The sequence below is a fragment of the Limanda limanda genome, chromosome 21, assembly GCF_963576545.1.
Source record: "Limanda limanda chromosome 21, fLimLim1.1, whole genome shotgun sequence".
Classification (NCBI taxonomy): domain Eukaryota; kingdom Metazoa; phylum Chordata; class Actinopteri; order Pleuronectiformes; family Pleuronectidae; genus Limanda; species Limanda limanda.
In genome coordinates this window covers 19,403,007-19,429,627 of record NC_083656.1, presented here as the reverse complement: position 1 = coordinate 19,429,627, position 26,621 = coordinate 19,403,007, and the positions used below count along the sequence as shown (strand labels likewise).

Sequence of the window (26,621 nt, the reverse complement as noted above, 5' to 3'; positions counted from 1 at the left end):
GCTTAAAGTTTCAGTGTGAGAGCTCAGGAGGCTTATTCAGCTATATGTGCTGAAGAAGAGTTGGATAATGATAGAGTGAAAACAGCTGTTTTAATGACATATGAGCTAATCCCCGAAGGATATCGTCAGAAGTTTAGGAATTGGGTTAAGGACAACAAGCAAACAGATGTGGAGTTTGAGCGTGACTTGGGTCCCCATTTTCACCGCTGGTGCTCAGCAACTGAAGTGGGTGATTTTAACAGTCTTTGTGAGCTGATTGTGTTACTGTAAAAACTCTACACTGCATTGCATCTTATGTTAGTGAGCAGAAGCCCTCCAAAGAGCTTAAATCAGCTGAGCTAGCTGAAGATTTTGTGATGCCACATATAGGTAGTTTTCCAGAGATGCTTTTGGGAGGAGACTGGAAAAATGGTGAAGATAGCTGTAGCAATTCCTGTGGTGGTGCAAAACTTTCAAAGCCCGTTCCCTCCTGTAAGCCTGTGTTTACATGGCGACCTGAGGGTACCAGGGTATGTAATTACTGCAGTGGGAAGGGGCATTAGAATGGTCAGTGTCCACAGTTGAACTCAAACATGACTGATAAATAAAACATACTTTAATTAGTATACTGGTCCATCTCCCTTTTGTTTTGACCTCATGAGCCAGGTCATGACAACCTTTAAATACCAATATGACAACTTTGAACTCCAAATTAATGCTTCGGGGATGGTTAGCTATTCAAGCAAGTATGATTTTCAACCAGATTTTGCAAACTGAATATTTTCATTTCGGGTTAACAGCTGATTTTAATTTGTTGAATAATTAACTCGATTGACAGAATAGTTGTACAGTTATTGCATATGTTTCTGTGGAAGTCATACGACATGGTGGCAGTAATGTGCCTGAGGATGTATGATTTTGTTATCTGAATAGGGAGAGTTGAAAAATGTGTGTGGGAGAACATTCTGTGAAGGCATGTTTACCTTTGTGTTATTAACAGTCATTTGCATGCTGTCACTAAAATATCAAAGTCTTAAAGCTTTTGCACTAGTCTGTTTTTTTCATTCAAAATGAAATCATGTTTATTAATACTAAAACCTCCTGGTGAATCAATCACATTTACACACCGTACAAACTCATTAGTTAGCGGAACAGGCTTCTATTCTGAAAGCTCATATATTTTGCTCATCAAGTTTGGCATACATACGAAATATGTTGTTCATTTTGAGGTGTAGTAACAATATCACTGGTGTAACATTAAAGTTGCCAACAAATCTTGTCTTTTATGTCAGACGGCTCCATAAAAAGAATACGAGAGGTTTGACAGAAAATAAATGTCAGTGGATGTTGTTCTGCCATCTGGCTCCGTCTCAGAAATTGTCTTTGAGCACGAGTTTATAAAAAACAGTTTCTCCTGTATGACAACAATGCAGCCACCTTATAAACTGTTAAGACAAGCTCCCAAAACACTAGACTCAAAACATTTCTTTACAACAATATAAAAATACTAAATACAGTTTACACACATCCAACCTATGGCTCGGGAGGTAGAGCTGTCGAACTAGAGGGTTGTGTCCTCAAGACACTGAACCCTAAATTGGCCCTGACAGTTATGCAAACAGTGTGTGAGTGGTGCAACAGAAAAAAGGCCTCGCACAGAAGCACTGAATAAATGTTTATGTGATAGTGGCTCGTACATTAAAATTATTTGAGTGATTGATAAGACTATAAAAACTTAACACTTAAGTTAATTTACCATTTAATCATAGAGCTTTATTATGCTTATGTGCTATCCTCATGCAGGCTCACTCAAATACATAGAGGTGGCATTCATCAGGTTTGCACACATGATTTACAAACTTTCATTGGAAGAGTTAGGGATGTGATAGTTTCCTTCACAGATCCCTTTTATATGTGAAGATAGATAATTTTGTTTTAATATTTTCTTTTAAAATGATGATGATTGTAGTGTCATGCCAAGAGAATATTACCTGAAAACATATCAACCAAAAAAACAAAGTTTGAAATTCTATTCCAGAATAAAGTGAATATAAAATGTGAGACGCTGCTTTAACAAAAGGTTCAGGTCAATTGTGTGGGCTTTCTAAACAAGTTCTCTGTGTAATTCATTATTGTATTTCTTTTCAGCATGAAACCCTAAGAAAATACAAATGAGTGTCCACAGTGACGAATCAATTACAAAGTCGGTTTTACGCTCATAAAGCTTTATTCAATTCTGAAAATTGACCAATCCTCCTGCAATCGCTTCTGCTTCTATTCTGGGACAAGGACTGCTTTTGAACTGTGACAAATCTGAACAATGACTTACTGCATTGCCTCTGTGTTTGCTCTGTCTTATCTGTCTGTCTGCTGCTCTCCTCTTCTTAACCTCTCCAGTAACTCTCTCCATCTTTTAGTGTCTCATCTGTCTGTCACACTCCTTTTCTCTTTTGCTCCTCCTGTCCTCTTTCCTTCTGCACATAAAGGACTGTGATAACATCTCAAACATAGCTCATTTATTAAAGTATTCTATTCATACATTTAACCAACTAGTATCAGATTATAAAATTAACCATTAATGCAGCATTCCATCACGAAGGGGCTTAACAACCATATGGGGTATTTCATAAATCAATGTTCATAAACATGTGCATATGAATTGTATATAAGCCAAAAATCTGTATTTTAACTTCACACATCCTCTAACATCTTCTCAAAGTTCCTTCTTAATAACCCAGACAGTAAGCAACCTTCCTGGTGCGCATAAAGAATGAACTTTTCAGCCAACATATTCAAGAAGGGCTGAAAAAAAAATCGAATAACTACTAAGCTACTAGGTTGCATATCAATATACTTAGCTACTCTGTCATGCGACATAAACAGATGGGACTGAAAGCACAGAACAAGTAACATCCTGGAATATTTTGTCATAGATTACAGTTCTTAAAATTCCGAATCCATTTTAACGCCTAGGCCAAACTGGGTGCATTGGTAGTGCCTAACGGCTGCGTCGCTGATTTGTTGCCTCTCGCTGTCTTCTGTTGTTCAAACAGATGACAGCAGAGCTTTTACGAGGGTAAATGTATTGCTACTATTTCCTGGACTATAAGTAGGTTTGTACTCGACTAAATACCAGGGGTCTCATTTATAAAAGTTGCGTACGCACAAAACGGGGCCTGAAACATGTGTACGCCACTTCTCAAGCAAACGTTGGGATTTACAAAAACAAATTTGACGGCAAAATGTTTGTATTTCCATGCAAACTCTGACCCTTGCGTACGAACGTTTTGGATGTGGGAAAGTGGTGACGTAGACGTGAATTGGTGAACTGAAGCCAGATTTTGATCCAATTCATAATTTACATTAAAACCAACAGCTTAGTTTTGCTCACACAACATATCTGTTCTGTTGTATCATCAAATCAATGCAGTAAACGTGATTGTGCCATCAGGCGCACAGTGCACAGAGCGACCTGGAGATCACTTTCAAGAAATGAAGAAACTTTCCAAACAATATCCCAGAGTGGAGGTAAGGATCCACTGATGTGAGGGAATCGGTCCGATTTTCTAAATAAATAAATACTTCTGTGACAGTGGTGCGGGGTTCTGCGTGAAATAGATTCTATTGATCTGTGATAATTTTTTTAACTACAGTATCAGTGTATTTTCTTTATTAGTGACATCACTGCTGTCCCATAAAGTCGCTCTTCACCTCCACCTCACTAACAAACACCTCAATGTCAGTGTCATAAAGTTTCGCTTGATGCCTTGACTCCGTCAGGATTCACGTTGGAAACGCATTGGTCAGCAGCAAAATTGAATATTCAATGTTAGAGTGCTTTTACTTTGAAATATTTATGTATCTACATATTCGACAGACAGTGAAAATGCTCTTTCCCCGCAGTTGTCTATTTTGCCATGAAGCAGGTAAGACCTGAATTATGGATAATGCAATGACACCCAGACCTTGGTTACCATGCAGTATGCATTTTTCAAAATTCTGTTACCGCTACTTGATTTTGTTGTGTGAGGGCACCAATCCCTCAAAAAAAAATGTTTTTAAGAAATGCATGACAAGAAAAGAGCAGCCCAGTCCATTAAAATCCCACTCTTGCTGTGGAATTTGTTTTCTCTTGTCAGGTGGTTGTGGCTGTCACGGTGATGAGGGGGGCCAAAGCATCGCGCCTGTATCACTCTGATGGAAAACACACAGATATAGCAAGAGAGGAAGAGCGGTGACGGGTGAAGAAGAGCGACGGAGTGGGCGAAGGAGAATAGACAGGAGAGGGAAGACGAGCAAAACACAACGAGATCAGACAAAAAGAAAATGACAAAGGTGGAGAAGAGGAGTGACAGCTGCAATGACTGAAGGCAGAGGCAGTCTGAGTAGCAGGTTGTGAGTCTGAATGTGTAAATACACACAGTAGTCTTCATCAGACTGACACAGGAACTGCTCTATAGCACAACAAGAATTTCCTTCCAGCTCACCATATTTATCGTGCAGCCTGTCAACTCACGGCACTTGTCAGATTGGTTGCATTTAGCTGTGGATGCCTTGAGCTAAAGACTTGAGGTGGCTTCAACGTTCTTGTCAGCTCCAGAAGCTGTTGTTTAGACTATTTGTTTTGAGTATGTTACATGTAGATGCTAGGATGTTTGTGATATAGGTTGTGTTGTCACATCTGAAACTACTGCAGGCAAATTGTGGAAGAGAGTTGTTCTTGTTTGCTCATAGAACAGACTGTTTGCAGTGAGAGCCGAGTTGCAGCCACTTGGAGGCTGTGCTGTAGTTCACAAGTTTGACATCTTTCAAATCCAGACTTTTCTGGAAGGTTAACACTTCTGTTTGTTTTCCTGCATGTCACTTGGCAAGAAATATCTACAAATCTTCTTGAAATATTTTGATGAAATGGCGACGGGCCAAGGACAATCTAATTAATTTAAGATAAGGATAGCAGCACGATGAGCCATTCACACCCTCAAGGTCATAACTCATCTGATTCCCATGGTCCAACAGCTACCTGTTTACAAAGTTACTGCAGTACCCTTATTAACTCAATGAACAGTTCATAACGCACTGCGCTAATTGCAATTAAGCAGACGTTGTTACCGGTCAAACTTTAACACTGATTCCTTACCGTGAGCGTCGCGCCTTGTGTTGTTCTGAGCACAAAAAATAAACAAGTCATTTTTCATGATGTTTAAACGCAGCCCCATTAACTGTGGAGCGAATCAAACAAACACTACGTTACTTCATGTACTGATCAGGTCCTGAAAACTAGTGATGAGTGTTTATTAGTTCAAGTGAGAGCAGAGTGGAGGAGAACAAAGAGACTCCAGCTCGTTAAAAACCAACTGCAGCTTCTGCTCTGATCACTAAGCGGCTGTGACCAGGGAAACTCTGTGTTTTCACTGTTTCCACTGTTCTGCAACAAAGTCACTTAGCGGCTGCTTCACGTGAACGAGCTCCGATCTCACTGCTTGTGTCGCTTTGAGCGAGTGAGTGGGGGCGGAGAAAACCTGTGTGTGTGTGTGTGCACTGTCTGGAAGAACACACACACACACATTTTCTCTCGCTGGAGTGAATGTCACTCACGTTCACGTCACTCACATTTTAGTTCATGCAAAACACTGTTCTCTAAGGTTTTCATTCCTTCATTCATAACTCAACAATAACTTCTGCCCTGAGGTGGTGTGCCTCTGCCCACGCCCAGTGCAGAGACACCTTTTTCCAGACTCATGAAGTCACCTTGACCTTTGAGCACTGAAATCCAATCAGTAAATCTTTGAGTCTAAGTCTGAGACAGAACTAAGATATATTCAGGAAGACATTTTGGGAGGCCATCGTGACCTTTTACGCAGATCTTATCAGTTGATCCATGAGTCTAAGTGAACATTTGTGACAAATTTGAAATTATTCACCTGATATGTTCTTAATATTTAGCTGCTCTGCAGTTTCCAGCTTCCGAAGTACAAGGCATGGGATGGCATTATGAAATTAAGTTTAAAGGAGCGTTTCTCGACAGAATTGGCTAAAGGAAGCATATATGGTAAACAGAATTGGACCAAGTACAGTAACTTGTGGAACTTTGTCTTTTACATACACGTAGGATTCAATATTGACGTGTACAACTCAAACTGATCAGATAAATAGGACTTAAACAACCTTAATGTGGTAGCTTTAATGCCAACTAATGTTCGTACAAACTTCAATGTTCTATGATGCAGTCTAAAACTTGAATGAAAGCAAAGCGTAGAGTAAAACTTATGGGAAAGGATGGGGTAGAAGAGGAAAGTTGAAAGATAAAGAAATCATTGTGGTTAGCTTTTGAAGGTCTTTGGGAGAAAAACAATATGAATGTGAGCTGTATTTTAAAGCTTTTTCTAAGAGTCCTGTGTTTAAATAAATCTGTGCTGGAAAAGATGTCTGTGTTTTTAGAGCTGTACACTCTAAATGCAAACATCGTATTTAATTAAAAATAGTAAATTGACTTAAATCAGTTTTATCAAAATGCTATTAACACTCGCTTTTAGTAAGTTACTTGTAATTTGTGGTTGGAAAATCTCACCAGCTCAGTCTGCTTGAGCTGGATTCATTTAGAAAAAGTAAGTTTTTGATAATTGTGCTTTTTTTCTGTGTTGGAATGTAGCTAAGTACATTTACTCAATACTGCACTTAAGTACAAAGTACTTTAAGTACTTGAGGTTTTTTTTCATATTACTTTCTACTTTTACTCCACTACATTTCAGAGGGAAACATTATATGTTTTACATCACTGCATATGTAATTATATACGTGATATATAATAATAATCAAAAGAGCCATTTTCCTCTATTGAGTATGCTACTTTTTACTTTTAATATTTCTAGTGTTATTTTCACTGACGTTTCACTGACGGACTGACGTTTACTTTGTGTTTGTTTGAGATCAGTTCTAAGTGTGAGTGATTAGAAAACATCAGAGGAGCATGAGAGAGAGAGAGAGAGAGGTGAGCGGATGAATCAGTGTGTGTTGGAGCACCTGCTCTGATGGATGTGGTTGGACACCTTCGCCAGGAGGACTCTGATTGGCTGCTGGCATTTTGACTGGCATGAACTACTCGGCTTCAACTCAGCTCAGCCTCTTTCATCTGCATCTCAGGTAAGTGATGGATCACTCTATATGGAGGTTTAGCCAGCATGCTAACTTATACACTCCAGACTCATCATTTAAGTTTAAAATTAAAATAGTGAAACATGATAAGTTAACTGCTGTTACCTGCTGATGCTAAATGTGGAAATACTGTTGATGGCTTTCCTTGTGTTTTCTGCTAGTTATATTTGATCCCGGTGGTATTCTTGTCATTATTTACTGGCATTTAAATGAATGAGTGAGCAGTTAGCGTGATGCTAAGTAGCGTTAGCTTGCCTCGGTAGGGCAGGCCAGTGTGGGAAAAACGACTTTAACGGACTATTTTCACATCTCAGTCGGTGAACTAAGGGTTTAACTCGACCTGTCATCAGTGTGAGTGGGTTATGAAACAGTGCAGGCGGGTTTTATTCAGTTTCTGCGGAGTTTCATAAATAGTTGGCAGGGAAGCTAAGCTAACGCACGTTAGCATTAGCCACGTAGCTCCCTTAACCGGAGGTTTCTGCTGTGTGAGTGGTCGTGCGAGAGAGAGGGAGCCTGTCCCGGTGAGCACACGCTACTTCCCCGGATGCACGTCGAGTTTCAGCGCCGTGCTGAGCCAAGCAAGGTCCCCTGAAGTCTCGGCTGGTTGGATTTCTGTCTGTGTGTGGACTAAAAAATCCTTCACTCACCTTAAAGCTTAGTTTAATTTATATACTTCTGGTGGATGTGTGTCGCACGGCTCTTACTGCTCAGTGGCCACTGTTTAAATTACATTTTTTTCTCTCTGCTGCTTGTGCATTCAGTACTTTCCCGACTGAAATGTGCTTACTAAACTTTCCAAAACTGTTGAATCAGTGACCACAATCTGTAATAGATTTGTATCCTCTTTGGACAAGCAAGTGCTTGTCTTTTACTTTTAGTTTACGCTTGTGTGTGTAAGTGTAAAATGTTAATTTATCCAATTGAATTAAAGGTAATATTCTTTTTTTTCCAGGTGCATGAATACCCTTCAACTTCAACTTATCAAGAGGTATGTATCAGACTTATATGCATAATAAAATATGCTTGGATATAACATTTAACATACATGTGTAAAGGATTGTACACCGTTTGTTTTGCAATACAACATTTTATTATTACTACTTTTTGCATAAATTTTTGCTGGTTAAAAAGCAGATTTGCTGCAGAAATTGTAAAAAAGGAGCCTGCTGTACACAACATGGTTGAACGATGGCCAGCACTCTTCACAGAGAGACAGGTAAGATATTTTTGTTCTCAACCAATAAAATAATGCCAGTCAAAAACAAATTTAAGGTGTGTCGCTGGAAATCCAAACACACTTGTTGGAATGTTAACACCTCTGCCATCTCTCCATCCCTACCCACCCCTCTCTCTACTTTTTAAGGTGTTTGCAGAGTTTAATAGAATCGCCATTAAGAATCTTGAGGGAGACTTCTTTAAGGCTCTGGACCAGTACACCAGTTCATCGAAATTTCAAAACAAAACAAAAAAGGGAACTGTTGGCCGGAAACTCAGTGAGCTGATGCAGCACATGAGCTGGATGGTAAGTAGGTTCATTTTGCTTTTGATCTGTATGACAGTTTATCAATCAAGTTCTAAATGAGATGATCCAGACCAACCTGTTCTATTTTCTGTCTGACCTGTGCTTGTGCCAAATAACTCTGTTAACTGGTCTTTTCTCTCTCTCTGTATCATTAGACACCAGACGTGACAGTACTTCGCTCTGTTGTCCTCAAAGGCATTCCAATTTTACTTGGTGACGCCTCCAGTGAATTCTTCAAGACATGCTCTGTAAGTACTTGCACATAAGTAAAAGTTTGGTGTGCATAATATAAAACTACCTGTGCTGACAGAAGATGTAATTCTATCTGCACAATATACAACATACATTTTGTACTCCACAGCTAATATGAGAGGTATTTAAATAGCCCGTACATAAAAATGTACATTAATTCATTTGAAATCTAGGGAGCAGAAGTCTAGGTAGAAAGGTTGGTGTCACTGTTCAAGAATATATGGACCTTGTGCACCATAGCTTCAGTTTAACCATACCAAATTTATTTTGTTGGACAATCCATGTATTAACACATATTTAAAACCATATTCTCTAGCAAATGCTTTCAACACTAAAAATTAATGTTTTAGAAAAGCATAAATTGCCAATACTGAAGAATGTGTGTGTGTGTGTAGGATACAGCAAGAGACGAGGCCCTAGAATGCATCACTGTTGGTGTGCTGACAGTTGTCAGTGAAGATAGTCCTCAAGAGGGTCCAAGTTCAGTGGACCTCCAGCCCATCTACACTGCCATCATTCTGGAGGGAGGTATCGTCATGGATCGTATTAAAAACTTGCCTCAGGCAGTTTGTCTGTTGTTTGGGCTTACATTTGCTTTGCATTTGGATTACCCAAAATGCATGGCAAATACACTCAACTTCATTCAGACTGTGATGCTTGGACTGGGAAAGAAAAACCTCCCACCAAAACTGTTAACTCTAACTAGAGAATGAAGAACAGTCTCCTGGATTAGACTAGTAAAGAGCCATCAGCTGTCAGCAATTTGCAAGTTATAATAATGTTCTCATGTTATCAGATAAAGTTTGATGCTTTCATGCAACTGAGCTGGCTTGTTTCAATTGACGGACTCTACTTATCTGTTAAGGATGTCATGTCTGTACGTACAAGGGCCTTTTATGTCTGAAAGAATGGCACCAGCCCCTGGAACAGTGTCGTAGTTAGTAGTTTAATTCCCACCAGGGGAAAGTTTTGGTTCAGTGGACGTGCACACAAACGGCTCGTGGGCTTAATGTTAAAGGTGTAGTGTGGCATTTTGTTTACATGCTTATTTTACTAGCTGAACGGTTGAAATGTGGCTGTTTTTCACGCCACAGGAATCCAGGCTAACCGTTTCCCTCTGTTACCAGTCTTGGTGCTAAGCTAAGATAAATGCTGCTTCATATTTTAATGGAAGGTGGCATTGATCCTCTAATCTCACTCTTGTCAAAAGATTGAATAAGAAAACTGTCCCCCAAACTGTCCAACAATGATTAAAAGACAGAAACATTTCATTGACAATGAATATAACCACTTGGATTCAGGCTTTAAATGTGACTTTAGGATGTTTGTTATATTTTATTTATACAAAATGTCAGCTGCAGCATGACCCCGTGTTTCTCTTCCTGTCTGGATTTAAAAAAAAAAAATCCATTCAAGTCTGTACCATGTTATGCTGGTTTGCTAATGGTGATGTTTATTGTTCAGCCTAGATCTGTAAATGATGCAATTATTATTTTTTTTTAATAAATGTTGTAATGCAGCTGAATCAACCTAGTGAGTGTTCTTTTAAAGTATATTTTTGTGGTGTTTTTGCCTTTTATTAGCTAAAAATAGATAAGAAATAGGGGAGAGAGAGAGAAAAAGGACAAGGACCCATTCAGGGTAATTAGTTTGTTTAATTTAAGTGAACTTGAAAAATTAGTGAGTAGTAAGTTGTAGGTATTTAGTAATTCTAAGCGGGGTTAAATTTGTATCAAGCAGTCCGCACAAATTGAAAAAATTAACTTAACACTACGCATGGTTATTAAGTTACATGAACTTAATTTTTTTTTGTTAGTTGTACTACTTGATTTAGTACTGCACACTTAAAATAAACAAGCTTTTCGAACTCACTAATCTTAAGATAACTTGGCTTAATTTTTTTGAGGCAACAAGTTTGCATACTTTTTTTAAGTAAGGTCAACTAATTAGACTTTACAGTGTAGACTTATAGGAACACATGAATCAGCTATGACTCTGAGCCTGGCTTCAATGCTGAAAAGAAACCTACCTTGATTTTAGATTTTCCTATTACCTAATGATGAGTAATGACTGTTTTACCATTACAGAGGGCCTGTTCTGCCACTATCCACGATTCCACAATGCTTGCTATGATATGCAGGTTTTGGAGTTAATAAAATGGAGCTAACCTTCTTTGTTTCATTAGCTTCTTTTTTATATACCCCACCGCTGACAAGACAATCTATTTAAGTTAGTCCTCTGTTATGTTGAGGCATGACACTGAATTAGATCTACGGTTTAGGGTGAGACCTGAGGGCTGATTGACTCACTTTCTTAAATCTAGTTACCAAACTATGTTCACAGCTATATATCTAAGAATATTTGTGTTAATGGTGGTTGACCACTAAAAAGAATTCAAACGTAATAAAATAATAATAGCAAAAAGTTCAAACATAAAACATTTGTCTAAGTATCTTTGATAAAAGGAAAGACACAAAGCAAGAAAAAAATCAAAAGAATAATCATGATTAAATTTTATATGTAAAAACATAATGAAAAATGTTAAACAAAAAAGGTAAGATAATGGGTAAAAGCAGTACATAGGCGTGACCGATAAAATAAGGAACAGATAAAATTATCACAATAAATCAATTTTAAAGCAGACACTGAATTTTAAAGTCTAAGTTAGTGAGTTATTCAAGAAGGTTAATGGCCAAAAAGCTAAAACCCCATCACCCATCATAATCAGGCTCAATTGTGGAAATACAAACAGTAAATCAGATACGGATGAAAATATTGCGTTATAAGAAATGAGAAGAAGATGGTTATAGTGGGTTGGTAATTAAGGATTCTTTGGATAGACTTAACTCTTCACTGGAGGGTGTGGAGGGTTTTGTTTTTATTTACACTCTGAAGGAAACCAAATGAGCCTGATAATGAGATAAATGCAGAGTTAGTGTTAAGATTCAACCCTAACCTTGAGGCGATCATTATCAACCTCCACAAGAATATTAAAATCACCCGCAGTAATTACTTCATCTGCACGAAGGACAAAACTTGATAAAAAATTATGATTGTGGGCCAGGAGCGGGGCTCACAATAACGAATAGAAGTGAGTGTAATGTTTTCCTTTGAATGAGTGATGGAGCTCAGCCGGTGCCTCGAGGAATGTGAGTATTACTGGGGGAATGGATTCACTCAGGTGAAAATATTCTCCATGACACAACCAGGTTTGAAAAAGACTATACACGTCAGTATAATACTCTTATATTAGATAGTTTGATTCAGTTAAGAGATGTTATGTTTAAGAGACAACCTTAAATCCTCTTATTTTGATGTGCTACTGCAGTGATGGTGTTAATTTTTGTACAGTTTCTATTACAACTCCTCATCTGTTTACTTTTGATTTGATTAATTAATGAATTTAAGTGGTCGGGGGCAGACACAGCCTCTATGAGGTTTTGGTTGGGTGACTGTTCTAATAGAAGCGCAGAGAAGCGTGTCCGACTGCAACTGTGACTCCTGGTCCCCTTGCCTCAACTCTAGGTTGTCATGGTTTATTCTACTAAAAATACAAATGATTAATTTTTGGGGGGGTTGTTTTTACCATTAGTGGTGTTCAACAAAGCAGAAACCAGAAGGTTTAACGGCAATGAATAAGCAGGGTACCGTGGTGTGGTTGCGGGGTAGAGTGGTCGTCCTCCAACCTGAAGGTCGGCAGTTCGGTCCATAGTCTGACCCATCTGCATGCCGAAGTGTCCTTGGGCAAGATGCTGAACCCTGAATTGCCCCCCATAGAATAACAGAGTACTAAGAATAGATACACTGTATGAATGTGTGTGTGAATGGGTGAATGTAAAACTGTACTGTAAAGAGGTTTAAGTGGTCATCAAGACTAGAAAAGCACTATATAAATACAAAACCATTTACCATTTACATGAACTTAACCCAAACCTCACCAAAGGACTCAGAGCTTACATGTGGATGCTGAAGCTGGGACCTTGTAACTTCAGGTGATCATTTGAGTTCACTGTCACCAGGTGCAACATGTTATGCCACATCCGTCCATTTTCTACCATCTATATGTGTTAACCTTCGAGAGTTGCATACAGAGTTTTAGCCAATCCCTGCCAATATTGAGCAAGAGGTGGGAAACACACTGGACATACAGATGTCTATTGCTCAATAGTGAATTTGTCCTTTTGTAGTGCTGTCCAAATGTTTAGTGAAGTATTTTATTCCATAAACTGGACTCATTGTTTCCCACGATGCATTGTGAAAAGTAGTACACTGATTGGTCATTAACTGAGCAATGAGGAGGGAGGGAAGCAGGAAGAGCCCGACCTGTTGTACAAATGAGCAGAGCAGCACAACCGAACACAACATTTATTTCATTTCGACATTTAAAGTTGTTGTACTTTATAATCCTAAAACAATTACGAAAATTCCATGCGCAGAGATAATAAACTGAGGACTGTCTGAGAGCGTGTTTTTCTTTTGCCGATGAGCTCCATATATTGTCCTAAAAATGAAGTCACCACATAGAGAAGTTTACGGACACAGCCAGACACAAAAAAACATTCACACCTACAGTTAATTCAGACAGAACCTCAATCTGCATGTTTGGACTGTGAGTCGAGGTCCTGCAAAAAACACTCGTAGACATGGGTTGAACATTCAAAGTCCATATAAAAAGGCCCCTCTGACACATTTAGTGGCAAATTATCAAAATTAGGGCTGTCAATAGATTAAAAAAAATTAACTAATTAATCTCACATTTTGAAATTCATTAATCGCGATTAATCGTGATTAAAAGTTTGTTTTTCTTCTAAAGACTAAATCTTATAAATTAACGAGTAATCACTTCAGACAGCCTGTGTTTTACACAATGTTGTGTTTTCAAAGAGGCTCAGGCCTGTAACACCTACCTGTAAAGTGGCAGCCAGGTCGTTAAATATCATGTATGATAAATTGTGTACAAATTTTTTTTTTAAAACCAGCTGAAAATATTCCCAATGTCCTTGGAAACAATAAAACTGCTTCTTTCTTCATTGAAACATCCAGATTAGTAAAAGGTAAAAAAAGAAGTGTATTTGAGACACCATTGTTACAGTCATCTTTAATATTGAACAACACACACAACAGCATAACAAGTGGCCTTGGTAAACTGAACTGACATTCAAATCTGTCATGTTAAAGTGCAAAAACTTAAAGTGCAAACAAACATGAAAATGAAAACAGGAAGATCTCTGCTACTTCAAAGGTCCCACCGTATGCCCATTTTACCACAGTTGATATGGTTCCTTGGGGTCTTAATGAAATGTCTGAGACATATTTTGGTCAAAATACCACAAGGATCATTTAAAACAGCACCTTGTTACCCTGTCTAAAACAGCCCTCCTCAGATTGACATGTTTTGAGTGCTGGAGACGAAGATACAATATTGCAACCATATCGTTTTGAACCAGAGTCAGGTGGACCGAAGCCTGGCTGTGAGAGCCCCAGCGCAGACCCGCAGTGGGGGCTAGAGCAGTTACCTCCAGCTCCCACTGCCCAAAGCCCACTGCCCATAGCTCCGGTTAGCAGCCCGGTTGGCTCCGCGCTAGCGCCGCGCAGGCGAACGTGCGCACACACACACACACAGTTCGAGGAAGATTAAAAAAAGTGCACATGAGAGGGCGGAAAGAGTGGAGTTGCCTGCATGGTTCAAGTAGCTTCTTCAACTTGTCCAGTTTAGCCAGCTCCGGTGAAAGTGCTGACTGACGTGCAGTGGTCACCAGTGAGGGCTACGCTGGCAGCTTGCTCGAGGAGCTGAATTTTCTTCCGCACACCGGAAGTAAACAAAGTTGCATTAACTGCGTTAAAATATGTTATCGCACAATAATCTCATAGATTAACGCGTTAATTTTGACAGCCCTAATCAAAATACATCTAAATACTAAAATATAATCATTTTTCATTATTCTGAAATTTGTTATGAGAGTTAACTTAAGCTCCTGAGCTGAATAATTACACTGCACATGGATGTGCAGATTTACAGGTGTGTACCAGTACTACATCTAGAAAAAAACACTTTTTCCCACTGAAAAAATGTGTTTAAAAACAAACAAACCAAAGGCAATGCATGCAGTTATTTGAAGTTGCCTGTGTTGGGCACTGCACCATCATTATAGCTGCTTTTACATTTGGCTTTAGTGGACTGCATGCAGCAGGAGGCGCTTCAGTGAGATCCATGTTTTATTTACTGGACTGTGGCCTCTTGGCAGCAAACATGTGTTCCTTAGAAAGCCTGGTCTTGTTGAAAGGCCTCACACTTTGCTGCTGGGAAGATGTAAGCTGTGAAATCCCATATGTGAAAGGAATTTACATTTAGGTGCTAAAGCCTATTTCTGTATACAATTTAGTTAACAGAGTGAGGGTGCACTGTGTGTGTGTGTGTGTGTGTGTGTGTGTGTGTGTGTGTGTGTGTGTGTGTGTTTAATGGTAAAAATGTGCTGATGTGATATGGCCTTTTGGCTGTAAACATTTATGTAAACTAGAATACTCGTTTAAGTGTGCAGAACAGCAAAACAAACATCGCAGTTTTTATTATAAAAAAGAATGGGCTGTTTTAAATGGTTTGATTTGTAGAATTAACACTGCATCCCCTACAATACTATACACTAGACTTTAATATCTATCATTCCTTCCACTATAAGATCTTCCCTCACTCTGTAAGCTCAGTGACATCTGATGATAACATGAAGCCTGACAGCCATGTATTTATTATTGAGCTTGAAAAGGACGTGTTCTATTGTGTATTAGAGCAGCTCTTAGCCCCCCCCCCCCCCCCCCCTTTATTGACAAAAGTGTGAAAGCTGTGTGTCACCTGAGGGACTTGGGTGAAAACAGAAATATGAAAAATGCATGGAACTACTGGAACTGGAATGTCTCTGCCCAGAGCCTGGGCCAGAGGGCTGGCCCGGGGATGTGCACAGGCCCCTTATAGATGCATTTAAACAGGTCTGCTGGGAATAGGACCAGGGGCCCTCAGGAGATAAAAAATGAAAGCAAAAAAACACAAAATTGAGAAACACATGGTCTTTAACTCATTTCAGAAACATGTCATCACTGTCTAACTGGGCCTCAGTCTGCTTACATCCTTGTCGGATTGGTCGTGCGTTCATTTGGAGAATAAAACCGGCCAGTTAGTTTCAGACTGGGAAAAGTTGGAACAACATCAGTTCGGAAGGACATCAAAAATGTTGGTACATGAGTTGCTGGCGTCATCACTTAAAAACCAATGGCTATAATGGTATGATAAGCTCTAATTGTAGCTTCTTATAAAAATCATGTTTATTAGGCTATTATTATTATTATTATCATCATCACCATTATTACTCCTAACATTGTCTTTGTGCAGCAACAGCTCAGGTTGTCTACAGCAGAGTGAGTGCAATGGATCACTATTTCCTTCAGGTATGACTGTTTCACTCAGGACCCTCGATAATGATAGATCAGTCAACGTCAGAGGAGACCAATGAACAGGAATGACTTGGCCGGTCTGGAGGAAACCAATTTGGCTGTTAGCACCTGGAGAGACAACAGAGGGAGTAAGAAAAAGTGAGAAAAAAACAGGCGAAAGAGTATTACACCAGCACTTCACCTGCCACATAAAACTGTGATACAAAGGTGCTGGAGCTGTGTATGGTGTGTGTGTGTGTGTGTGTGTGTGTGTGTGTGTGTGTGTGTGTGTGTGTGTGTGTGTGTGTGTGTGTGTGTGTGTGTGTGTGTGTGTGTGCTCCAAATCAGCAGTCCTTTTAGCATACAGGGTGTCAATGGGAAATTACCATGTGGTGTAGATCAGACAATGGAACACCTTATACTATATTACACGCATATTAATTTGCAGCAAGCAATAATTAGACATGTCGTCACGGATGTGTAGATCAGCCATCAGCTCTCTCAATACTCATCCACCTTTACAACACTAACAGTGAAAGGCTCAGAGTTGTAGGCTTTTAGTGACATTTTTGCTGTGGAGAACAACCACACCCACTGAACCAATTTCCATGAGACGAGGCGTACTCGTGACAAACGGTAAAAAAAAGAAAAGCAAGAGCAAAGAGACCAACTCTGTATAGTAGACAGCGTGCACCAATTTCCCTAATAATAAAAAGAAACAGGGTTGGAGGAACATCTAGGTCAAATGAACGCTCATGGTTCCCAAAAGAGTTTTCAACACAATAAAGGAAGAGAAATGGGGAAGTAGGATGAGAAAGAAAAGTGGCTATTGCAAATCTTTTTCACTTGTTTACTTCTTTTCACAGTTACTCTGTCACTGTACACCTCATCAAAATCAGGTTTTCTTGTGGAGTCAGTGGATGACAGAGATATGACATGTCATCTCTGCTCTGAGTCAGGACTGCTAGTGTGCTGAGATGCACTCTCTGAATTCACAGCAGGAACTTCCGGCCCAGGAAATGTCAAGGTTTAGCACTTGGTATGGCAGGATAATGGTATGACCTCATGAAATGCCTGATTCTGACATATCCTTTCAGTAATGTCTTGTGTGATTTTTAAAAAATGTAATCCTAACCGTTTCATTTGAGCTAGCGTGACATCTTGGGTCTAGTTATGATGCTACGCATGGCAAGTCTCTGTGGGACTTTGATCTATAAGGTTTTCAGACAATCTAAACCTGTCCTATCCTGAAAATACTTAGAAATGGGCAAATTACCCTGGGAGTTCGTTTGTGTTGTTTAATATTCACACTACTGGACTGATTTCCAACATTTTTGTCCCATATTAATCATTAAGACCCCAAAAGATGGGAAGAATATGGCCCAGGTTTAAAAATACTATGATTTCCCTCTATGAATAGCATAACAAACCAACAGGGACACCAGTGGAAGATCTCCAAAAGGTTGTGCTGAATGAAAGGCCATGGGATGTTTGAATAAAGGGTTTATCAAAAGGAAACAAAATACGCACTGTAAATGTCATGCCGATGTGCTAAGTATTGATGCTTTGCTTGGGGTGGCAGTGTTGACCATGCAGTGCACCACTTTGGATTCAAAGGATAGCAAAATAAAAACATACTACTTTAATTTATGATCCCCAAAGGACACATCCTACTTACTGTTCCCTTTAGGGCTGTGCTGGCAGTGTGTGAGTGATGTGTGATTGATGAAGTGCTGCACTATTTGAATAGGTAAATGGCAAAACTGTATTGTAAATCAGTGTGAGTGGTCATCAAGACAAGAAAACAGACAGGAGCCGTCTCAGAGAGGCTAAAAAGCAGAGGCAGTAAAGGACAGTAAGTGGAAAGTAAGAACCAGCTGCATCAGAAATTCATATGAATATCTTAATGCTAAATTTAAAATAACAATGAAATACTGCACCAACAATACAATGCAGCAATGCTCCAACAATGTGCCCTACCACAATTCATATTAAGACCAACAAGCCCGTGGGCACAATTGCATTCTGGGCACCAGACAGGAAAATGATAATTGCATCAATCTGAAAGTTGCACTTGCGTCCCACTTGGTGACACTTTGCACTACTTTGCACTGGGTCTCAAATAGGGCCGTTTGTCTTGTTTGTCAGAGATTATAAATCTTGGACTAATGGCGGTGCTACAGGAACTGTAAAGGGGTCACAAAGTAAAGATACAAAAATATAGCCACTTCGATAGGCTGACAAGAGAAACAGCTGTACACGTGAGGAGATCTACACAATCCACACATTCAGTCAACTCTGTCTCCTAAATTCTCTTCATATGCAACTAAACTGTTTTCCCAATTAAGCTGTGGTACTGGAATCTCTTTTTTGTTTTTATTATTAACAAGCAGAAAATGTTTTCAAGGGATTTGGGTGGTGGTTGGTTGTCCAAAGCACAACTGTCACGGTTCTGCTGTGACTCTGGGTTTTATGTTTTTCTTCCCTTTGTGTTGTTCCTCCTGTTTTACCTCTTTACTTCTCTCCTGTATATGTGTGTGTTTTTGTGTGTGTCTGTGTGTCCTGGGCGTGGCAATGACTCCTCCATCCACCTGGTTCATGGAGCACCCCTGATCCTCATCCATCTCTCTACATTACCTTTACCCAGTCCTCGGTCGCCAGATCGTTCCATCAACCAATGTGGTAACTTCGGTTCAGGCCATTCAACCCTTTGTGCCTATGGGTATTTGTAACTCCAGTTTCCTTGTGCCTCTGCCTGTTCGTCTGGCTCCGCTCCTGTTCACTCTTCAGCCTGCACGTTACCCCCGAGGACGCCATCTCCATTACTCACCATCCGGTCATTTCCAGCAATATTTGTTTGGACTGTACTAAATAAACCTTATTCTCAGTGTATTTTTTTTTCAGATTTTGGTTCCAGCCAAAACAAATGTATAACGGGTTCAAATCCACAGAGAGCAGGGTTCACATTCTAAATCCTGCTGCAAAAACACTTGTCAGGGAAATTTTTTTATTCATTTTGGCACAAAATAATACTCTTTTCTCATTTCAGTATCAACATATTTGTGACTTGCCAGATACATATAATCACCACATAAATTAGGCGGTAGTAGTTGGTTGTTCAAGGCATATTGACATTTTAAAGAGATTGAATCACAGCTCTGTCTTGAGTGACAATACAACACTGAAAACATGACCAGACTAACAAATTCAGATAGACTTTATCCCACCTGTTCATCCAACTGTATTTTACCTCAGGTCCTAGGAGTTTGTTCGGAACTTGGAAAATCACATGCTCCTGACACGTGGAACAAAATACAGCACATCTTTAAGAAGAAAACTTATCAAGTACACCTTTTACAAATTTATTCTCAAAACATCGTCATCATTGTTTTATTTAACTATGTTTATTTTACATTTTGGGTCTAATTATTTTGACTGTAATGTCAACTGTATTTTATTGATCATTTTAATGTTGCAAAGTCAGGTCGTTTATTTTTTTAACTCAAAGATTTTTGTTAAGGGCTTTTAGTTAGGTAAATTGTAAAATTGTTTATTTAAATACTCCATATGTTATTGTTGTTGCCAGTGGCCGAAGGCATTATGTTTTCTGTTTGCACACTAGTACGTTCCATTCTCATGAATGTGATATCTTAAGAATGCCTTTAGGAAATTTCCTCAAATTTGGTACAAACATTCAGTTGGACTCAAGGATGACCTGAATATAATTTGGTGGTAAAAGGTGACCTCTCAAACATTTTTTCCCTTGTGAATGTAATACCTCAGGAACTTCACAAAGGAATTCTTTTAAATTTGGTATACGTGTTCACCTGGACTCACTGATTGGCTGATTAGATTAGGGTGGTCAAATGTCAAGGTCACAGTAGCCTCAAGATTGATTAACTTCAATCAACTCTTTTAATGCAGCAAAACTCAGCTGCTGCAGATTTTTGTGAGACTGGCACGGTGGGTTTGAACTATCCTGTGTGAAATGACAAACTGCTGTCCCTGTGTAGTCAGTGTAACATGACTACACAGCAACATTCTGGACACCATTTGATCTGAATGGGCTAACTCATTATTCAATCGACAGGGGATTCCTATTGTCTGGTGGGACCCATGATGGTGGACTGTGTTTATAGCCACAAGGAATTTTGCTCAGATGCTGTGTGCCGTTGCAGTTTATGATGATGGTTGACTGGCTGTGCTATGATTCTAGATGCATTTTTCTTGTTCAATGGCTGCGATGGTGTTACTTCCAAAATGATAATAATCCAAAAATGTTTCTAAATTCTTATCTAAAAATTTATTTTGGTATGAAACCAGCATTTGTAGACTCTAAAAACAGATTTTGTGTTAAACATGTTAATTTTGAACACACTAATGTGTCTAGTTAAATTAAACACATTTTTCTGTTGCTTTCAAAACAATGTTAAAATATTTAACACATGATGTTGTGTTACATATTTCATGTTCATACATATTTATTAAAATATTGTTTCTATGCTAAAATTGCAATGAAATGCTCAAAATAAAACAACTTCATGAAATTAATTTGAACATTTGTTAAAATCATAGTATAATCTGACATACATAAATAATAAACAGATCATATAATGTTCATTCACACATTGCAAAAATAATAATTTTCAAGCCAGCTAATTCCCCCAACTACATCTGTTTTTATTATATATATAATATCTGTGGGTTACCGCAACATACATTGTTGGTGAGTTTGTAGATGGAAATAAGCTGTTTGGAATGTAATAACCCAATGTAAACTGGAATATAGGTCTGTATGGCAAAATGACAACGGTACAAAAACCCTTTACAGGCATAAAACATAGTAAATGCGGTAACAACTAATTTGCAACAGTTTAGTTCGATTTTAATAACTAGTTTAGAAATTAAAGGGTACAAACAATTTACACTTCAAGCCTTAATCCTGGAGCAGGATGGCAAATTTGTTATTCTTAGCCATGATAATGCACTGAGCTGTCTACTGGGATCTCAAAGACACACAACCTTGTGCTGGTGAACTCCCACTGCCATCAAAGGAAGTCTCTCCAGGAGGCTGGGAATGCTTGTTTCTGTCTGCGAAAACACAACTGTATCAAACAGGGCTGGCATAGTGTCAGTATTTATCTGATTTGTGTTTTCATATAATGTGTTTTTGATAATACACAGTTGTCTTAATTCATGATAGCAAAATATGCAGTATTAAAGAATCACATGTGTACATTGTTATACTGTATCTGTATCAACCCCTTACCATGCAGTCCAGTATGATGAACATCAGTTGTGTTATTTATCATGTGATTTTCCATATTAAAGCAAATATTGTGACGTAATATTGAAAAATCCATAATATTGTTGCATTTATTTTCATACCATCCAACCTTAATGTCAAAGCAAAGGCCACATCAACAAGAAAAGAAAAGGAACATTTATAGTCAAGAGTAGCTTCCTACAAATGTAGGATAAGGCTGATTTCACACTGCAGCTGCTCCATCCTTTGGCGCTCACTTACATAGTAGGAGGTAAATAGAGTGACCAAGCATTCTGCATCAGAATACACATCAGACATTTGTAACAAACGAAACAGCTTGAAAATCAACTAAGCCATGACAATTTTAATTATGGATAGACCTCCTGCCTTACATGTGCACTAGAAGATGCAGCTGCACGTACCAAAGCTCTCCGGATAAGATTCAAGATTCAACTGTGAGATAAAACAAACAATCTGCAGTCTGGTTAAATGTAAATGTGAACAATCAGCAGCAGCAATCAGACATCAACATCCACATGCCAGTGACATAATAAATGAACACTATTAACAAAAATAGTGAAAATAAAGGCTGCCACATATGGGCTAGCAGTAGCAAGGTCAATGTAAGGACAACACAAACAGAACCAGGGCAAATGTTAATACATAAATGATACATTTACAGGACCTGTCCTGTGTATCAGTCAATTTCTGCTGTCAACAGCATTTTAAAGCCTAATGGCGTATCTGTGTGTTTTCCTTGGAGGGGAAAGAAAATGCAGTCCTGAGTTACTAGGATTTCACGTGAAAGAACGTGATCAGATGGCTCATGATTAATTTAGCTTTCTGGACCAGCCGCCTCTTCCAGAGGGAGCTCAGGTCTGTCAGCTGGACTGCAATGATCTCAGAGAAGACTTTCACAATTATAGTTATCTTTGAAATGATAATGAGGGGAAAACTCTGTGATTGCAAGGATGGGCGGTGTCTGGACCCCCTGTACCCACCGCATAATCCGCCCCTGGTGACAGCTGTTTCCAGGTGCAAGCACTGGTATTTTCAAGACGCCTTTGTGCTGTGTCCCTCACTGTTTTTATGGATCTGAAGCGAGTTGAATGAATGACTCGAGTCAGGTGTGCTCCTGCTCAGCTGGAAAAGTTACTATTCGTCTTGTGACCTGAATGTTTGGACCCGCATCTGATGGTACGATACTCACATTCACACTCAAACAGATTACTGAGGGCATCAAGATCTACAGAGTTTGCTCGACCTTTGGGTGGTTTGGAGTCAAAAGGCCCACCACATGTTTTATTTATTAGATTATTATCTTATGGTTACAAATATTAAATTCAAATTTAGCTATTTACATAATAATTTTCATTTGAAGTAGATCACTGAGCAAATAAATATGGGGGGAAAAGGGTTGCTCTGTGGAACTTTTTCAATTAATTGTATCTATATCCTTGTACATTAACTCAGTTTAGCAACATTTATCTGCAGTTTGCTGTAGGTGGAGCTTGGTCTATAAAATATAGTGTGTATTTTTTTCTGTTTTCCAACTTAACACACTTCTGTTATTATGTAATTCAAGACAACCAGAAACATTTTCTCTTTATATTTGTGTTAACAGTGAATATAACTGCTTTGGGCTGAACGACACCAGGTCACAGAGTGATTCGGAGGAACTGTCACTTGGGATCAAGGCAATTTGACAGGCTGCAAAGACACTGATGCAGGGGACTTTGAAATCTGCATTATTAAAAGACATATTCATACTCCTTACTTACACATACCTTTTAAAAGATCTGCAGTGATTAAATTGGGACGATCAAACTGGCTAATTAAAACAGAAGCAGTTGAAGTGTGAAAAAAAAAGTCCGGACAGCTGCATATCCCTGAGGATTCGAACACTTGAGAACCATGATGAGAAGGCAAGAAAAACAGCCAGGCTTGATGTCTGGCACCATATTTACCTCCCACAACCATTATTAAAGCCTTTCTTAAATCTGCTTCTTTCCCAGCTCCACACCAATTACTTTCACTGCCACGATCAAAGCAAGTGGAGCTGCTGCTGTAACATCTAATATGAACTCAGCTGAGGAATTACCCATGATAGGACAAAGATCTGCCCACGTAAAAAATTAGGGTCAGTTGTGCAGAATGAATATATGAATATAACAGGGTGCAGACCATTAGACATCCGCAACACAGTTTAGTGCTGCAAACAAGCTCGGAGAGCTGCTGTTAATCGTTCATTGGCTACATTGACTCCCTAAAGCTAAATAATGGGATGAAACTTAATTATTCGGTTTAAACATATTGTCATGGAAAGACAATACAGTGGGCTGTGCTGGATGTAGATCTACAGTATTTAACTCTAAAAGCTGCAAAGGACTTTTTTCTTTTTTCTTCTGGCTCTATGTGGGTGATTGTGTTTCTTCTGCAAGTGTGGAACCTTTTTACATCCTGAGAGATTTGTGCTATTTTGTATTTTTAATTTTTGCATCTGTCGTGGGTGGTGAAAAACACCCTCCATTCGCTTCCAGTGAATCCTCGAGGATCTCCTGCTGTGTTCTCAAATGAGCGCTTTGTTCTTTGTTATCTGTACTCTGGAGAAAGTCCGGACCATCTCACTCAAACGTTCCTCTAAAGAAGTTGTGGTGGAGACTGGTAGATGGCTGATGATCAGGCAGGAAACGAACGGAAGATAAGTGAAGCAAATGGCAGGAAAAGTTGGAGGGGCTAGATAAGCACAGGAGATACATGTAAAAGGCACAGCACAACAATCAAAAAGTAAAGCAAAGAACCATGAGGTGGTGTATGTAGTATGTACTAAGTAACTCTGCTTGTTTCATTGTTTAAATCCGTTGTCGCTCACTTCCAGTGTGATTGTGTTTCCGTTGTGCGGCTTTAGTATATGTGTTTTGGGTTTTGCTGCCATCAGATATGGTCTTATGACAAATTTATCTGTCGGGCAAAGGCTTATATTTTGGGGCCTCAACTGTAGACTGCGGTACACTTGCAAAGACTTTGTATTCCCTTCACCATGAACTGTTTATAGCAGAGGTGGGACCAAGTCATTTTTTTGCAAGTCCCAAGTAAGTCTCAAGTCTTTGCCATCAAGTCCCGAGTCAAGTCCCAAGTCAAGACAGGCAAGTCCCGAGTCAAGTCCAAAGTCAAGACTGACAAGTCTCAAGTCAAGTCCAAGTCCTGCAGTTTGAGTTTCGAGTCCTTTCAAGTCCTTTTGATCACATAGTAAAAATATATTTACACAGATCATGTATGCTTTTAAAATCTGTATTTATTTATTTATTTATTAAAACAAGTGCAATTGAAATTGCACTTGCGGGGGCCGCTCCTATGCAGTGCAAAAAAGGACAACGGCTCATAAATCCAATCCAAAAACAGTTATTTTCAATTAAAGGAGATCTTTACAAATTTAAGTGCAATGACATTAAACATGTCAAACATTTAACATGTCAACACAACATTTAAGAACTTTTGGGAGGACATGTCAAGACATGAACCACATGACAGCTAAAATAAAAAAGTTAAAATGCCGCTGTCCCACTGTATATTTAAACTTTTGGTTTAACTTTAGTCCATCTTTCGAGCACTAGTCTACAAACTTCTTGTTGAGTTTGAGCAGCAGCTGATTTTCAAGGTGAGTAGAGCTCATCCTGGTTCACTTTGCAGTGAACAGCAATCCAGCACAGCTGAAGAGTCACCCACAGGCGGCCGAGGCAGGTAGGCCAGTAGGCTATTGAGTTTCAGGCAGTGTTGTCCATGAACGAGTTCAAAAGAACGCGTTCATTGTTCACGTTCATTTTTATGAGAACGTTGAACTAAACGCAACTTAATGACAAATAATGAATTTGAACGGTAAACACGTTCATATTATCTGAGGTCAAGCTGAAACGTTACGTAATGTTTTCCTTCTCCTGAGGAGAGACGCTGTTTAAAACGAATGCTTGCACCATGTCGTTGTGATCGTTGTTGTGTTGATTTGAAATGAAATGCAGTCTTACAGGGCAGGAGCAGTAAACAAATCGCTCTTTCGCCGTAGCCAGGGGTCTGCAGCCCACGGCTCTGCAGCACCTCCGCAGTGGATCCCTGTGCAGTGTTGTGCCTGTCGCGCATATTTTTCGCGAACAGTAAACTTTACGATCAGTTTTCATATGTTGAATGTGCACGTTAGGGAACGTCATCCACTCTATGCAGCATCTACCAATGCAGTGAGAGTTGCCTTGCCTTTCGTTACTTTACACCCTTGATGCACACATACACAATGAAAGATACAGAGCGTTCCTTAATAACATACTTTTTAATCTTTGGGTTTTGGGGAAAGGAGCAAGTCTTATCAAGTCAAAAGGCTCAAGTCCAAGTGAAGTCACGAGTCATTGATGTCCAAGTCGAGTTGCAAGTCTCTTTACATTTTGTCAAGTCGAGTCTAAAGTCATCAAATTCATGACTCGAGTCCACACCTCTGGTTTACAGGCCCATGAGTCCACACAAGTTGAAACATTCTCAACAAAATACACAAACACAGATAGTTTTTGAGTGTGTTTTAGGCTCTAATGACATTTTGGCTAACCTATATAAACATATATCTTCATATTCACCTTTTTTGCTACCCACACAGACTGTTACTGTACTTGCGGGCAACAGACACCTACTCAAACATGATTTGAAATTGGAAACCAGTAGTCTTCAGACCCTGAAATCTTGTCCCTTACCTATTGTCCTGAAACAGATTCTACATGTGAATATGCAGAATCTGTTTAAGGAGATTAACGCAGGCCAAGCAGGTAGCCTCTTGACTGACATGTACATTCTGGTCAGGCACTACACTTTTACTTCTGAATAACGCCCCTCGACTTCCAGCTGTGGCAGTCTGTAGCTACTGACAACCAGTGTTGGGAGTAACGGCGTTTAAGTATAACGGCGTTACTAACGGAGTTCTTTTTCAGTAACGGAGTAATCTAATTAATTACTTTTGTCATCGTTACAACGCCGTTATCGTTATTGATAATG

General features: G+C 39.2%; 1 long non-coding RNA gene across 1 annotated transcript; it reads left to right on the top strand.

The window, feature by feature from the left end:
• The first annotated feature begins 8,585 nt into the window (after positions 1–8,585).
• Positions 8,586–9,329, top strand: LOC133027484 (uncharacterized). The gene is made up of 3 exons (XR_009683277.1): positions 8,586–8,653; positions 8,809–8,901; positions 9,301–9,329. It is a non-coding gene; the product is annotated as an uncharacterized LOC133027484 (long non-coding RNA).
• The last annotated feature ends 17,292 nt before the right edge of the window (positions 9,330–26,621 follow it).